Raw genomic sequence first — 11,723 nt, 5'->3', positions numbered from 1 at the left:
CCCCCCCCCCCCCCCCCCCCCCCCACCGGCAAAAGAACACCGTCAGCCCAAGGCTTAAAGGACAAGTGCCTCTTTGGCTCAATACATGTCAAAGGATCGCAAGAACGTCGCAAGAACGTCCGGTGCCCCCGTTCCTACCTCTTCGGCTGGGGTCCCCACGGTCGTTTCTGTCTCCCTCTTCCACCACCTGCTACCGCGGATCCATCAACCCTGCTTGGGAAGCCGGCGCTGCTGCTCAGGGAGGGGTTCCGCGGAAGGAAGGGGAGGGCAGGCACTGAGATCACGGACGTGGGGAGGGGACGGTCTCCGAACCAAGCACTTGGTCAGAGGGAAAAGGATGTTTTGTAATTTTTGGCTTGAATTTCCAGAGGCAGAACAGGAAATGTCCACTGGGGCTGGGAGGTCTAGGGAGAAATGGGCTGAGTCTCCCTTCAGAGGGGGTTTTTCTGTGGGCTCTCAACTGTGCCCTCTCTGGAATTCAAAGCTCCGTCTGAATTCTGGTGCCTTTTCCCCCTTACTCTTTCCTCTAGCACATTTTTTTTTTTTCTTAATGGAACGTCAGCTTCGTTCCTGACATGCTGGAAAAATTTTCCTCTGCCTAAACTTGGCTCAGGAACACTCTCTCCTTGTGAGAGAATTTCTCCTATTACAAAGTTCAGTTTAAAAAGAGAGGGCTATTTGTTTTGCCAATTTTTGTATTAGGGACATTTTTCATGGATTTTTTTTTTCTCTGAACGTCTGGATTTCAAGAAATATGCACACCCATATTCCTCTTGACTGTTTCCTACTCCCTTCCACTGGAAAAACAACAACAATAACTGGTAAAAGATTGCAGCAAAAATGTCCTTAAACTGTGGGTCTAGGTCAACCTTTTCCCTGCTCACATCTCCACCCACAGTGCAGGGTGCCTGGAGTGTGGTAAGGAGGAGTAATGCTGGTCTTCAAGACCCTCTCTTAGTTCTAGGTCTTTCTATGACGGTAACGTAGGAATTGGCTACCTTTCCCAAATGGGGTCCACTTCCAAGTAACAAACTTGCCTCAGAGATGGGACGGCAAGATCACGGGTTGTGATTCTTGGAGGTGGTGGGTGGGGGTGATCTAGCTGTTGGTAATCGCCTGGAGGGTGGCATGTCTGTGAATTGTCAGATGCCACCACAAATTGGGAACCTTTACCGTACTTATTGACCCTTGCAATAAAACTCAGTAGTTCTCACAGTGCTAATTGGGGATTTGTTCACAAACAGGAAATGAGAACGTCCCCTCTGTTCTAGTTATTAAAAGGAGGTGAGTAATAAACAAATTAATCGTGTAAGCAAGATAAGAACAATTTTTTTTTTTTTTGCCAATTCGTGAGTTTAGAAAATGTCAGATGCTTTAGAAGTCTCCTTCATTTACAAAAATGATACCGCATACATAAGAGGCTGAGGCTGGCGGTCTTTAGATTTTTGAGTTGATGTATTGATAACGTATTTGTACCTAGTCAGGAAAGCAAGACTGACATAAATGATATATATATATTTTTTGTTTCTAGCTTGAGTTTTGTACCTAAACTTGAAAGTAATTGAAATGCATTCATATTCTGAAGTTTACAGATTCTATCATTTCAGTCTTGGTTTAGTGTGGAAATAATCCTAATCAACAAAATTTAGCCCATCATTAAAAGTATTTAACTAGATGCCCATTTTACTTTTTAACATATTTTAACATAATAGTATACGTAATAAACATAGAACTCCCTCACTTGGTCTTTGTCCCCAAATGCTCTCAAGAATCACACTCTGAAAAGAGGCTGACAAATTGAGTCTATGTGATATCTAAGCAATAGATAAGCTGTGTTCTAAAAAGATTGACCAAGCCCCCAAATGAGGGCAAGAGTCTAATTCCCCACATGTGAAGAGTGTGTAGCTTGCTGGGCCCAGCTCACCACAGGGGAGATGTTGCCAGGCAGAATTGGTGGGGTGGCATTTCTAGCTCTCATCCTGAGAGCATGAGTCACTAGATTAGTCCTCTCTTTCCACTTGCTAAACTAACTGCTTTGATATCATGAATATAGGCAGAGGCATAACAATCTCATAGGCAGCAAAAGACAGAGCTTGAAGCTGAGATGAAAATCCAGTCTTTTCCAGGTTAGAGCTAGACAGTATTTCACAAAATGCCCAAGTTTTGATTGGTTTGTGGGTGAGGGACCACACTGAATTTAACCAGCTACAGAGCACTGGTGGAGTGCTTAGTGTGCGTGCCAGCTCTATTGGAGGCCTCCTCAGATGGAGAACAATTTTAACGCAACACCTCTGTAAAGTATTGTTGATCTCGTTTTACAGAAGGGATGCTGGGGTTCTGAGAAGTGTATTTTGCAGTTTTACTTGTCAGAGTCAAGACTGTTCATGATTTGAGGTTTTTTGTTTTTGTTGTTTTTGAAAGAGCGAGAGCAAGGAAGAGGGGGAGAGAAAGAGAGAGGATCCTAAGCAAGCTCCATGCTCAGCACTGAGCCCAATGAGGGGCTCAATCCCACGACTCTGGGATCATGGCTTGAGCCGAAATCAAGAGTTGGACGCTTAACTGACTGAACCACCCAGGCGCCCCATGATTTTAGTTTTTTGAAAAGATTCATTTTATTCATGCTGCCTGTCTAGCCTCCAACTCCCTATCACGTTCCTTGTTAGAATTGCGAATATCATCCATTTATTCATTCCAGGCACTAAACATGTAATGAACATCAATGTACATAGTACTGGGTCAGGAGACAAATACCCCAGACTCTGCCCTGGGGATGTTTTTAATCTAGTAGAGGGAGGAAATAAATATATGTGTGTCACTGGATGCAGCAATTCTACTCCTAGGTATATACTCAAGAGAACTGAAAACGTATGTCCACACAATAACCTGTACACGAATATTTGCAGTAACATTATGGATTATAGCTGCTGATGAGAACAACCCAAATGTTCATTAACTGGTGAGTGGATAAACAAAAGTGATATAGCCATACAATAGAATATTAGTCATGAAAAGAAGTAAGTACTAACACGTGCTTCAACATGGATGAACCTTGAATACACTACCCTAAGTGAAAGAAATCAGATACAAGACATCCCATACTATATGACTTTATTTATATGAAACATCCCAAACGAGCAATTCTGTACAGACAGAAAGTAAATTGTGGTTTACACAATTAATAAGTAATAGTGGTTGCTAAAGTGGTGGTGGAGCGGGGGTCCTTGGGGTTGACAGTTAAAGGTACGGGGTTTCTTGGAGGGATGATGAAAATGTTCTAAAACTGATGATGGCAACTGTTGCACAGTTTTGTGAATATACTAAAAACCACTGAATTGTACATTCTAATAAGGTGGATTAATAAGACACGATACATGTACCTGAAAAACTAATAACTGTATCTGTTTGTTTTGTAACCTACCCCAGTTTGCCAAGTGCCATATTCCACGTCCAGTTTCTTGTTTCTTTGGCTAATTCATTTTGAGGTTTTATTTTGAGAAGTTCAAGACGCTAAGAAAAGATGATGTGGGAGATTCAAGGAAAGAGTCATTTCTTGTAGGAGCAAATTATTCTGCATATTGTGATTCTTTGACAATCTTCTTTCTTTGGGGAAACCAGTATCCCCAAGCTGGTCCCATTCCGTCCTCTACCAAAATTCGTATTCAAGAAAGTATTTTAAAATTGTAATTACCCTGAGATTTAGGGACCAATTACTGTATGATTACTGTGTGTGCATTTAATTAATAAGCAACTGTTTGATTATCTTAAGCTGATTGAGATAAATTCACTCTACTTTTTCGTCTCTCAAAAATGATCAAACTCCTACTAATTCTGGGTACTCTGAAGGCGCAGAAACCAAGAGTTTGGCAGAGAAAGCAAGCAAGTAAAAATGTTGTAGGCAGTTCGGGTTCTATAATGGGAAATACAGGTACAATAAGGGCCCCATGGGGCAAGGAGCGTATGTGTGGGGAATGGGCTGGAGTGGCAGGTGTCGTAAGAAGGAGTCCTGTGGAATCACTTCTGAAATTGATGGGAGCCACCGAAAAGTTTGAAGCAAGAGAGTGTCATGTTTTAGAAAAGGTGTTCTGGAGGTCCTGAGAATGGACACTGGTACTTTCACTCTATAATTCCTGGCAATTGGGTGAATGAGGTTTCATTATTGTTGTTGTTTTATTTTAAAGGATGGATTATGTAAGCGTAAAGTAGTAGCATCTTTCTAACCCCCTGAATATGTGCAAATATGATTTGCGCTGATACAGAAGGGAAAGACAATTCAGCCGCCCTTCTTTAGAATCCATGACCCGCATCATGAACTTCGTTTCTCCTTGTGGGTCAGATGTCATTCTTTCATCTGTCCAGTAGATGGAGGCATTGCTGTTCCAGAAAGAAAACTTTCCAAACTTGGTCTTCAGTGTCCACAGCAGCTAAGTACCAGCAGTGGCTGCCATTTACTCCTTTCCATTGGGCAGCAGATAGGACAAGTAGCCCAGAATTATGCAGTACAAAGAGTAGCCGTATTCTAGTCTCGACAGTGATCTTGGGCACATTACTTCATCTCTCTGAACCTCATTTGCCTCATCCAAAAAGTGAGGGTTTCCCAGGTCCAGAGTCTCCTGTCCACATTTCCAAACTGCTACACTCAGAAAACTAAAAGCATTTCATAACTCACCTGGCAGCAAGACTTGACTTGAAGTCATGTATTTTCTTATTTAGTGTGGATATTCTTACATTTTGCTCCAAAAGAGTTTATATGTTTAATTACAAGGTGCTCCCCCTGCTCACTGGGGGTTTGGATATAATAAAAGGTAGAATATGCAGAATTAGCTTCTTAAAATCTGCAGACAATTGGAATCCTGAAGCACACCTGGATTTTGGGTAAGAGCTTGTAGACCTGAAGTATTGACTGCAAGGGTGCTTTGGGGATGCAAGCAGGTATCTAAAGCACTAAAGCACAACATTGCAAAGAGCCCTCCTGGGCTTTTCTCCCTCATACCCGACCCAATAAGATTTGGGGGATGGCAAATAAGAGAAAACCCACAGGGAAAAACAAGGCAAATAATCCTGGTTGATGCATTCATATCACTCGTTCATACGACAAAGATACGTTGAAGCACTTCTTACATGCTGGTTCTAAAAACAGGACATAGATGTGAATGTGCACCCGAGTATGTAGAGACAAGGATCGCAGATAAGGATGTCAGCAAGGTGGGCGGTGGCCAACTGGAAGACTGCCATGCAAACATTTCAACCACTACAGATTGATTCCTCTTCAGTCTTTAAAGAGTCTTCCTTTAAAATTCAAATACTTCTGGGTCCCACTTTGTGCCACCTCAAAATCATAGAATTTTGAGGCCAGAAAGGAATTTAGCTGTAACAGCTCAGCTATCCTGTCAAAACCTTGCAGGGATGGTTGATGGGCAACAGGAGTGGGACAGCGCTGATGGCATAAGCCCCAGTGGGACCTACCTGTAAGCTGTGGAAAGGGTGTAAGAAGGAACACTAGTAAATTTCTCCTAGTTGATTAGTTTCTCCTCTCTCCATTTTCAGTAGTGTAAGCACTTGTACAAAAGCAGAACTTATGTTCCAAATTCTGTTCTATTCTCCACCTCCCACTGCCCTCTCTAGGCATCTCACCACCATACATCTGTTGCTCAAACCAAAGACCTGAAAATCATTCTCTCCCTCCCCCATCTCTAACACTCGATCCATTTGTAAATCCTGTCTTCTCTTCCTTCACATATATCCTTGGTCTGACCCGCTTCTCACTGTGAGAACTCGGGTCAAAGTCACTGTCATCTTGCTGGAACTAAAGCTGCAGCTTTCTAATTGGGTGCCTGCCTCTATTCTTGTGCCCTTGGACATCATTCTTTTTAAGAACAGCCAGAACCATCTTCTCCAGCACAAAACCCTTCAATGGCTTCCCACTCTGCTAGAGAGGATCCAAACTCCTCACCACATCGCAGGGCCCCTGCCCACCTCTCCAACCTCATCTTCCAGGCTGTGGCCACACTGGCTTTTCTGTCCCTCCAACATGTCAAACATTCTGCTGTTTGTTTCAGTGTTATTGCCTCTTCCCCCAGATCTTCATACACAGGCCCAGCCCTGGCATTAGTGGGGCCCAGGGCAAGGGTAGAAATGGGGCCCGCATACCACTAAGAACTGTTACATAAGATATGTTCTCTCATAACAACAAAATTGAAAAATTGTGTGAACGTATGGTTTTTATGACTGTAAATTAGCAAACTATAAAAGACAATTGAATTTAACTATTATTCTCATATTGAGTGTTCTGTTGGCTGGTTGGCAATATTTAAATGAGTAACAGAATAGAGAAATACATTATTCATAATTATATATTTATTCCAGAAAAACTCACTTTTGGCTTTCACTTAAGTGAAATCACTGCTCTAATCATTTTCAAATAATTTTGTTCTATTGAGATGAAAGATAGAAAATACTTTTTAAATTTTATTATTCTCAAAATATAGAAAACTTGAATATATTATCATTAAAAACACATCTAAAGATAAACATAAAAAATGAAAAATTTTTTCAAACATTCAAAATTATTTAAAAGTAAACAAATGCATAATATAATTAGAGGGTATGAAAGTTGAAAATTAGACTTATTTAAATAAGGTTGAAGAACTTTTTTGGAAAATTTAGCCAAATTATATGAAATATCCTTATTAAAAACATGATTCTCATCATTAGTGTTCAATGTCCATGTGGTTGTCAGGGTGAAGAATTGGTATGCTTCCAGCATCTTGCATCTAGACTAACATACATATGAATTTGAGAGAAATACGAATTATTTAACATTGCAAAATGTTCCTCCCAAACCACGTGCAAATGTTGCAAATACCGCTCCAATCCCTCAGCATCTCCCAAACACAAAGGTGAGCAAACAAATAAACAAACAAGAAAACAACAGACATTCAGAACCCAGGGAGACAATTCTTTATGCAACGATCTCCTGCACTGATGTTGTCTGATAAGAAGTTTTTAACAAATTAGTTAATTTGTCCTTTCTCTTGCCTAAGCATTTCTGCCATGCTCGCCCTGTCTCTACTTGTTTGCGTGTGGGAGCAGAGGTGGAAGAGTGTGTCCCTGGGGTCCAGTGTTGAAAAATGACAGTGCAAAGAGTGCTCAGGCAGGGGACCCAGAGCAGGGGCCCCTGCTGCCTCACTCCAAGACTAGTCCTTGGAGGACTAGGTCACTTCTCTCTGTGTTTCAGACATAGAAAAGCCTTCCCTGGCTTTTCTTCCTGACTCACTGCAGGGATGCCCAGCTCCCCACCCCAGTCATTCTTTACAGTTGTCTTGGATGCTTTCTTTCATAGCAATTAGTCTCTGAGATTACATTGTACTTAATTTGCTGATTGTTTATTCTCTTTCTCCCCCAATCATGGAGTCTGTTGTATGTCTACTATTAGAGATTCAGCAGTTACAGGACGGTGTGGCAAATGATAGGCCCACCATAACTATTTGTTAATTGAACATCTCCGACTTTATAATTCTAGAGGTACAATAGCAGTGTACTTTTATTTATGTGATGCTTTAACGCTTACTTACCCTTTTGTCCGTGCCCAAAACCTGGAAGTCCGAAGGGCGTGACTGGGACTGAGAGGTCAGTGTGAGAGCTGGGGCTTGAAACCATAACTCCTATCCATAAAATGAAGGTTCTTTCCTGTATACCACTAGAGCAAAGAAGTGTGATCTTGAGGGCTTATCACACACTGCCTTCAAACATAAACCCAGGGGCACTTGGGTGGCTCAGTTGGTTAAGCATTGGACTCTTGGTTTTGGCTCAGGTCATGATCTCTCGGTTCGTGAGATCGAGCTCTGCCGTCAGGCTCCACGCTGACAGCATAGACCCTGCTTGGGATTCATTCTCTCTCCCTCTCTCTCTCTCTCTCTCTTTCTCTGCCCTTCCCCTACGTTCTCTCTCTCTCTCTCTCTCTCTCTCTCTCTCAAAATAAACTTTAAAACAAAAACAAAAACATAAACCCACAGTAAGCAGCCCCGCACATTTCTTCCCCTAGGGGGCAGTGGCTGCACGCACAGGGACATCAGACTCATTTTGGTCAACTAGAAGGTAGTAAGTAGTGAGAACCCACGTCTTCATCTTCACCCAGATTTTAGAAGCTCCGCAAGACATTCTTCTGATCATTCCTCTGATCATTCCGAGTCTGCAGTACCAGTCCCGTAGATATTAGCTCTGTGTGTTTCCAGAAAGAATGGATTCCCTGCCTTTACCCCATCTTTTTCCAAGTAAAAACTTAGAAGTTAAAGCCAATACATCTCTGTTCCTTTTTGCTTTTCAGATACCTTATTGCCAATGTTTCTCAATCTCCAAAATCCTGACCTGTTGAACTGGACGATGTTTTGTTGTGGAGGGGCCATTCTGGGCACTGTGAGATGTTGAACAGCACCCCAGGCCTCTGCACACGAGTTGCCAGTAGCACTCACAACCCTCTTCCGGCCACCACACATACCCACAGTTGTGACGACAGTGTCTGCAGACCCCACCAAATGTCCCCAGGAAGGGAGGGGTGACATCACCCTTTCATCCTGGTTTGAGAATCCCTGCCTCATTGTAAAACACAAAACCCAAACCGCCCCGGGGAAGAGATGCCACGGAGTCTAGTTATGAGTTGTGCTTCAGGAGGGTGCTGAGGAGGAACTCACAAATGTTCTCTGCGTAGGATCTCGAGATTTCCGTGTAAACTTTTCTTCCGGCGACATTTAATTTTTTTTATCGCCTCCCAATGGCAATCATTTGCAGATTAAGTGGTGTTTATCCTCCTGGCTATGAACTCTAAAAGGAGTGCAGGGGACTTGGGTTATTGATGTTGTTTTTGTTGTTGTTTTGTCTGCACTGTTCTTGGTCCCTGGGAGTCATTTCTTTCCCTTTTATTGCAGTCGTTCCTCCCCCTCCACCAGACAGGCTTAATAACTGGCAATCATCACATCGCGGGGCAAAGCGGTCGGCAGCCACCCCCGCAACCGGGGAATCAGACGTTCCGCAGATTCGGAGCTCTCTGGAACCATCGCTTCTTTTGTTTTCGCAGGCAGACTGCAGTTTTGCCTCTTGGCTCTCCCTGAATGAAGAGAATCTTAAAACATCGTGTGGCTGCAAATGGCTTCGTATAAGCTGGAAGGAGCGGTAAACAGGAAGTCAATAGCAAAGGAGGAATAAAAGTGATCAGTCAATTAGGCTGTTGGAACGACTGAAATCCCCCCAAGGCATCTTTGGGGAAAGCTGGGCCGCCTTAATCAGGCTTGGGTATACAGGCCCCCGGAGCAGAGCTACAGGGAGGCCTATGGGGGAGCCAGGGAGGGCTGTTGAGTGCCAAACCACTCTGAGAGCCAAAGATCTGCCAGGAGAGCCAGAACAATGTGGCCCACATGCATGCGTGGAAATCGTCACAGCCAAGTTGCAGAACTTACATGACAATTTTTTATCCTTTCCTGGACTCGGATGAAAGGCTGCTCTGTGAGTGGAGAATTCAATGGCCCTGGCATTCTGTCTCACATCTGGCCGCTCTTGTTGTATTCCAGACTCTCACATTCAGAGAGAGACGACCCACAGTGTTCATGAGACACGAGGGCACTGAGGCTCCAACTGTGCCTTGGATTCTGCTCCTTGGGACCCTGGCTGCCCTTCTCAGCTGCCACCCAGCACCTTTGGCTTCCGTGCCTGGTGTCCTGACCCAGCGGGGCCCCTCCAGAACCTGCCACACTGGGTTAGACACTGATCTGCCCTCCCTCAGACTCTTTTGTGAGAGCAACATCACAGAGAATTGGGGGATGATGTAGTGATGTTTGACGTCAGTCTTAAAGGGAAGTGCCTCCCATAACTGAGAGAGAAAAAGAGAGATGGAGAGCTATTACAGTTTTGGTGTCTTATTTCACGAGGAGGATCAGATTGTGCAGATAGGGAGTTTAAGGGGAAGAAAGATATAGGAGGTGACAAACTAGTTTGAAGCCAAAGATTAAGAAACATATTTCTTTTTTTTTTTTTAAGGCTATTTATTTTGAGAGAGAGAGAGAGGGCGTGAGCAGGTTGGGGAGAGGCTGAGAGAGAAGGAGAGAGAGAATCCCAAGCAGGCTCCATGCTGTCAGACAGAGCCCGATGCAGGGCTCGAACTCACAAACCGTGAGATCACAACCTGAGCTGACACTTAACTGACTGAGCCACCCAGGTGCCCAAGAAACATATTTCTAAGGCTACCTGGGGGAAGCAGGGTATGCACCAAATAGACCACTATGATTAAAAAGTAACCCTCTCTCCAATCCCTATTACCCGGGTTCACTTATTCTGTCACAGGCTAGGCTGCAAATGCAAGCATGGAAGTGGCCTGGGTTGTCTCCCTACCAGAGGTTCCACCATGGCAAGTGGGGACGTTTTCAAGGAGGCCCCCAAGAAGACTCACGTTATGCATGATGATGGCGGAGCTCTGCCCTCAATGTTTCTGAACTAGAGTCATAAGCATGATGTTTTCCAACAGTTGACACCCTTGTGACTAGACCAGAGAATAGAGATCCTGACCAGGTGTGGGAGGTGGTTGGTCTCCAGCTTCTGGTTCAGCAAAGGCCCCGCTTCCTGGAAGCACTCTTGCTGTCCATCTCTGGGCTGCTGTTTCTGAACAGGACAGGACACAAGGAGGAGCTCACGAAACCTCCCACCCGGGCTCAGGCTTCTCAGTTGTATCACCAGTTGCATGACTGTCCATCTTCTCCTTAAGCAGACCCAACAGGAATCACGCCATCACAAATACATAACTTTGCAACAACTTGCACACGTATGTGGTAAGCAGGACACACACTCTGCTGGGGTGGGGAGGGCCTCTCAGTAAAACTTCCATTTCCCAGGTAAACTTAGTGCCATGACCTGACCTAGCAGTCATCATGGACAACAGATGAATCAATGGACAAGAGCCTCTGCCGTGTGCCTGGGCTGTGTTCTGTCCTGTGGGTCATATTAAAGATGCCAAAATGGTCCTGGCTTCTGTGAGCCTGCATTCTAGTTCAACACAAGAGCCTGACAGACATGTGAGGCTGAGACCATAATAGAAGGCCACGTGATCATTCTGGCCCTTAGTGAGCTCAAGCCTGAACATTTATGTAGAGGTGGCTACTTCGTTAAATATTATCTCACATTGTTATTTAATTTGTCCTGTATCACCCTGTGACATATAAACCCCTCAGTACGAATCACAACTTACCCTTCTTAGGGTCTCATCACATACACACGCATAAGTGTGTGCACGCACACGCACACACACACACACGCACGCACACAGAGCTTCTAGAATAGTGCTGTACACAGTTAGGTGCTCATTATGCTATCACTGAATGCCCCAGTCAGTATGATTGTGTAGAACAGAATATGATTGCAGCAGGGGTTTGTGTAAGGGAGCAATCTGGGTGGAGGTGCCTGAGAGGCTCAGTGGGTTAAGCATCCGACTTGGGCTCAGGTCATGATCTCATCGTTCGTGAATTTGAGCCCCGCATTAGGCTCCAGAGAGTCTGCTTCGGATCCTCGGTCCCCGTCTCTGCCCTTGCCCACTCATGCATGGACTCTTTCTCTCTGTCTCTCTCTCTCAAAAATAAATAAACATTTGTAAAAAAAAAAAGGGGGAGCAATCTGGGTGGGCAAGACAAGATGGAATTGACAGTAAATATGCTGCGGTTCTTTTTTTTCTTTTGAAAGTAGTGATT

At 44.1% G+C, this 11,723-nt stretch overlaps 1 protein-coding gene across 1 annotated transcript in view; it reads right to left on the bottom strand.

Moving 5' to 3' along the window:
* The window catches only part of TACC1 (transforming acidic coiled-coil containing protein 1), a 120,502-nt gene extending 120,282 nt beyond the window's left edge, over positions 1–220 (bottom strand). The window contains exon 1 of the mRNA XM_049632416.1: positions 139–220. The gene's annotated coding sequence lies outside the window, so the exon portion shown is untranslated. The remainder of the gene's footprint in view (positions 1–138) is intronic.
* Between the last annotated feature and the right edge of the window lie 11,503 nt (positions 221–11,723).

Source organism: Panthera uncia, chromosome B1 (genome assembly GCF_023721935.1).
Source record: "Panthera uncia isolate 11264 chromosome B1, Puncia_PCG_1.0, whole genome shotgun sequence".
Lineage (NCBI taxonomy): Eukaryota > Metazoa > Chordata > Mammalia > Carnivora > Felidae > Panthera > Panthera uncia.
Note: the sequence above shows the minus strand (reverse complement) of the source record. Positions and strands in the feature narration are given on the sequence as shown.